The 6000-nt window shown below is 42.3% G+C and overlaps 1 pseudogene; it reads left to right on the forward strand.

Moving 5' to 3' along the window:
- Positions 1–447: 447 nt before the first annotated feature.
- Positions 448–6000, forward strand: LOC123134727 (18.6 kDa class III heat shock protein-like; annotated as a pseudogene).

Here is a 6000-nt window from a genome sequence, read left to right on the forward strand (position 1 = left end):
GAGGTGGCATCCTACTGTAATGAGCCCCCATGTGGTCACTCTCTAGACCCTCCTTGGCGTCGTGGCTTGATCGAGCACGGTGCCATCGGTCCTCCTTAAGAATGGCACATCCTAAGCCACAAGAAGTCAACAAGTACAGGGTGGTGGTGTTTACGCTTGGCGGAACCATTTTGTTGCTGGGCGTATGGACATGACACAAATAAAAAAGACACATGATGTGATATGTCTATTTATTGGAAGGTGGAATTAAGTTTTTCATAATCTCATCCCCAACCGATTTGTAGGGCAAGAATTTTCTTGTCGAATATTCGTTTGACAAGGTTTCAACGCACGATGGTTTTGAAGAATCCATCCAATCCATCGATCTTTCGAGTCCGAGTCGCACCGTCCCTTACCAGTTCCCACACACGCACCGAGGAACCAATCAAGGAACAAGAAGGAGAAGCAATGGTTGAGCTGTTGTTCGGCCCTGCCGAGGCCGGCCTCGTCCACCTGCCGGAGGTACTCGACTGCCTCGCAACCAGGGACGCCGACCACCGAGACCACGCCCACCACCATGCCGCACACAGGCTAGGGCACGGTCAATATCACACGCACATTGCAGTGGCGGTCGTGGCGCACTCATGGATATCGTGGAGACTCCCGGCAACTATGCCTTCCTTCTAGACGTCCCCGGGATTTCCAAGTACGACATCAAGCTACGAGCTGCACCACGCCATGGTCTCCCCCGTTTCTTCTTGGACCGATCTCAATTCAACATCACCAATGAACTAAAATTTGGGCATGTACTCATGTTCCTTGGACAGGTGACTGATGGGCGACAACGTGCTGGTGATGAAGAGCGCCAATGGGAAGCGAAAGTGGGAGGAGGAGGAGGGTGACTGCCACTACATTCGACTGGAGCGCCGTGCATCGCTGCGGTCGGTCGTGCGCAAGTTCCGGTCGCCGAAGGACGTGGAAGCGGGAGCGGTGGCCGCACGCTACGAGAATGGCATGCTCACCGTCACCGTCAAGAATCCACCTCCGTCAAAAAAGAAGACCAAGTTCATCTAGGTTGCCATCTCCTGATCGATCCCTTCAGTCACGCGAGACCACATCGGCGCTTGTCATCAGTGATCAGTGTAGCACTAAGAGTAGTGTGTCGAGTCTAGTAGATTAGGGTGTTCTTTTGTGGTCGCATGCTCTGTTCGTGATCTGGCCCGAGATTAGGTTTGCTAGTTGTGGTCGTCTTCTGGGAATCTTGCTACCCGCTTGATTGAAAGCAGCCTCATGCCTGGATTCAGTATTAGGATTCATACGCGTTTCACGTAATCTCAGCAGGAAATAGAATGTGAACTTTGTTTCGTATGTGACTCAGTACTACCTCTGTTCTCTGTAAGTTCCACCGGTTAGCAAGGAAAGGATCTCAAGTGTCATGATCTAAAGAAATTCAAAACAAAGGGAATCTTCAATGTAATGAAAGAAACTCAAAACGATTACAAGGGAGCTCAAGACATCAAGGATGCACATGTGCTCCTTATGTGAGGAGTAATGCACAAAACCAACAAGATTAAATGCATAGAAGCATTGATGCTTCACACCAGACCCAAGTTAATAGCAACATGGTTGTTGCTTCACATTAGATCTGAGATAATGTAACAGTACTGATATTCAAGGGTGAAAGAATAGTGTGCTTCTATTTAACGCGAGAAGAAAGATGGAACATGGTCATTAGTCATTCTTCAAACGTAGGCCGAGCAAGGAGCAGAGTCGAGCGCTTTACACCTAGTTGGAATTGCTTTTGCAATGTTGTCGATATCCTAGGACTTGGAAGCATCGGGATTTAAGTGTGCATCAACTTGAGTTTGTACATAACGGGGTTTCCTTGTGATGGTCAGCCAGACATGGTCACTTGGTCAAGTATGCGGGTGTGTGCTAGTAACTAGACTAGCATACTCTCAGCTTTTTGTTTTGCAGCATATGACACAACACACACAGTAAGTTGGGTCCGTCTTGGAGTATTGGGTTAGGTGGTCTCCTGCTCTCACGATCCCCTAGTTGCTATTGGCAAACATGCCCTTCTGCTTATTGTTGGTGTGAGTGCGATGACATTTGAAGTCATTTCCTCTAAAAGATGGCATGATATCCAAAGCTCCTAACTCTATCCACAGGTGAAGTGTTGTTTGCAAGTATAGTGTGACTGTGGTTAGGTTACGATTCTGCAACGAAATAGCACCAGAGAGAATGTCGTATATTACATTTGTTCATCCAAGGAACCTCGATATGATTATCGAGAGCTCTGAAAAATGTTTCAAAAACTGTCCGCGAGTCTGCAAAATGTTCTTGAATCCAAAAAGGTTCTCAAATTAAGAAATCACAAATTCAAAAAATGTTTGCAATTTTTTTATGAATTCAAAAAATGTTTATGAATTTGAGAAATTTTGTGAGTTTGAAACTTGTTCAATTTTGTAACAAATATTCACTAATTCAAAAAATGTTTGTTAGTAAAAAATGTTTGTAATTTTTTTAAAAATGTTCTGTATTTCAAAAATTGATCGCGACTTATAAAATGTTTACATATTTTAAAAATTACGAATTTCAAATGATCTATTTTTATGAAATTCTAAATTGTCTCCGATTTTTTTAAAAATCATGATTAAAAATTGTTTGTGATTTTCAAAAAACCACATTATTTTAGAAAGTTTGTGAATCTGAAAAGGATAAAAGAAAAAAAAGTAAACACCGAACAGACTAATGGGGCGGTCCATTAGCACGGCGTGGGTGCCCACTTCGTTTGTATCCCTAGACCCGCAAGAAATAAGATCTGTGATCCAACATGATCTCCTTTTGAAGCCAATTCCTACTTGGCGCCTATAGCGTCACTTATAGGGTTTGCTCTTACACTGCGCACACCACGTCACTTATAGGGTTTGCTCTTACACTGCGCACACCATCCTGAGCAGTAGAGTAGTGTGGCGAGTATGGTAGGTTGGGGTGTTCTCTTGTGGCCGCGTGCTCTATTGGTGATTTGGCCTGAGGTTAGGTGTGCTAGTTGAGTACTTGTGGACTTGTGGTCGTGTTTTGTGAATCTTGTGATGAATTGAACTACATAGCGCAAACTGTTAGTTGTCGTATCTCTGCGAGTGCAGCGATTCGGTGCCCAGGCTCATCTGCACCCGGTCAGAAAAAAATTCAAAATAAATACTAGAAAAATTCAAGAAAAATTCAAATTGTTTCCCCATGGTAGAAAATTTATTGCGTGAGGTTCGTTCCAAATATTAGCTCATTTGGACATCTGAGTAGCTCTCAACAAAAAAGACAAATCGAGTCAAAACAGTACATGAACAGTAAACTGTTTTACAAATCCCGAATTTGTCTTTTTTGCCGAGAGTTGCTCAGTTGTCCAAATCATTTGAAATTTGGGGCGGACCTCACGTATCAAGTTGTCTACCATGGGAAAAAAATCTGGAATTTTTTGAATTTTTCTAGTATATGTTTTGATTTTTTTATTCAACACAGGTGCAGATGAGCCCGGGCTTAGAAAAGAATTTCCCTATCTCTACATGTATCTTCCCCACTTGACAGAAAGCAGCCGCATGCCTGGATTCTGCTTGATCGAAAGTAGCCACATGCCTAGATTTAGTATCACGATTCATAGGTTTTCATGTAATCGCAATAGAAAATGGAAAAGTATCTTTGTTTTGTTCAGCAATCTACACCGTTCGGACTTTACAAGGCATGGTGAGTCAACTCCTCTCTCTTACTATGAGTTCAACGATGTACCAAATTAAGTCTGTTCTCTATTCTCTCAAGTGTCATGATGTAAAGAAATCCAAAATAAAGGAAATCTTCAGTGTAATAATTGAAAGAAACTCAAAACGATTATGAGGAAGCTCAAGACTTCATGAATGCCCATGTGATCCTTATGTCAGGAGTATAATGCGCAGAACAACAAGATTAAATGCATAGACACATTGATGTGTGGTGCATTTCTTTGAGGGATGTGAGTAAACTCTGCATGTAATCCTTTGCGATCACTATACTTATTTAATATAAAGTCAGAAGGAGCCTCTCCTACTGTCATTATTTGCTCAATTAAAGGCAGCATAGTTGTTGCTTCACAACAGATCCGAGCAAATGTGATAGTACTTCTATTCAAGGGTGAGATAATAGTGGGTTCTATTTAACCGTGAGAAGAAAGATGGAACAGGGCTATTAGTCATTCTTCAAACCTGAGCCGAGCAAGGAGTAGAGTCTAGAGCTTCATTGCCACCTGGAGTTGCTTTTGCAAAATTGTTCACATCCTAGGACTTGGATTTGCTTTTGCAATGTTGTTCACATCATAGGACTTGGAAGCATCATGATCTCTTGGTCAAGTATGTGGGTGTGTGTCCTAGTGACCAGACTCTCGGCATAGTTTAGTGAACCTGACACTGTAGACAGTAGGTTGGATCCCTCCTTGGAGAATGGGGAGAGGTGGTCTCCTGCTGTCACGATCCCCTAATTGCTGTTGGTAGACATCTCTTCCTTGTTGTCGGCGCGGGTGTGGTGACATTTGACAGCCATACGACATTGATGTGCAAAGCTCCTACCTCTATCTATAGGTGGTGAAGTCGACGTGAGAACGTGAAGTGTTGCTTGCAAGTATATTGTGAGTGTGCTTATGTTACAATCCCGCATCAATGAAATAACCCTGGAGAAAATGTTGCAGAAGGCTCCAGAATATATTAGATAGAATTCGAAAATACAAGCACTACATTATCTAAGGAAGCTTGATATGATTACCGAAAATTCTCAAACCTAAGATTGTATTTAGAAAAATATTCATGAATTTGAAAAAAATGTTCATGAATTTGCAAAATGTTTCAAAAACATGGTCGTGAGTCCGCAAATGTTTCTTGTATTCAAACCCTGTTTGCAATTTGAAAACTGCTATCAAAATAAAAAATCATGAATTTTGAACAGTGTTCATGAATTTCAAAAAATACTGGTTAATTAAAAAATGTCCATTCCGTCTATCTTTTTATTATGAAAGACCATATTGGCCCGTTCCACCATACGAGTTCGAAAAATGTTCGTGAGTTCAAAACTAGTTCATTTTTTAAAAAAATATTCGTGAGTTAAAAAATATCTGTAATTCATTTTTTATGAAGTTTAAAAACAATTCATAAGTTCATTAAATGTTTGCATATTTAAAAAAAATACAAGTTCAAAAATTCATCTGTTTTCATTTCAATGTGAATTTCAAAATTGTTCTTGATTTTGCAAAAATCATGAAATGATCTTTAAAAAATCACAATTTCTTTAAAAGGTTTACAGATTTAGAAATATATAAAAATGGAAAACGGACAGAAAAACGCTGAAACAGACTAATGGTACAAGCCATTAGCGTGGAGTGGATGTACGTTTTGTCCGCATCCGCCGACCCACAGGGAATAAGATCTGGCAATTCCTAAACGGCACCTTGTGCGCCTGTTTATCCGTTTTTTGCAAACGAGCCCACAATACACATCTGTGTTGGGTCGGCCCATTTTACGTTTTATTTTCCGTAAACCCTTTAAAAAAAGAGCGCTAGGGGAGATTCGAACTATGAACCCGTGCTTTTCAAAAAAGAGCGCCAACAACGGCAGCGGCGGCGGCCCCAACGGGAAGCGGAAGCAGGAGGAGGAGGAGGAGGGGGACTGCCGCTACATCTGGCTGGAGTGCTGCACGTCGCCGAGTTTGTTCATACGCAATTTCCGGCTGCCGTAGGACCCGGATGCGGGTGCCATGGCCACGCGCTGCAAGAACGACGTGCTCACCGTCACCATGAAGAAGCAGCCGCCACCCGAGAAGAAGACCAAGTCCGTCCAGGTGGCCATCGCCTGATCGAGCCCTTCAATCAAGTGAACTTTCTGTACCTCATTGACGTCATGATCGTTCTAACAGTAGAGCAGTGTGGCGCGTTGGTAGATTTGGTTGTTCTTTTGTGGTCTCATGCTCTGTTCATGATCATTTTGTTTCCTTCCGAAATCAACATGG

This window comes from Triticum aestivum, chromosome 6B, assembly GCF_018294505.1.
Source record: "Triticum aestivum cultivar Chinese Spring chromosome 6B, IWGSC CS RefSeq v2.1, whole genome shotgun sequence".
NCBI classification, from domain to species: domain Eukaryota; kingdom Viridiplantae; phylum Streptophyta; class Magnoliopsida; order Poales; family Poaceae; genus Triticum; species Triticum aestivum.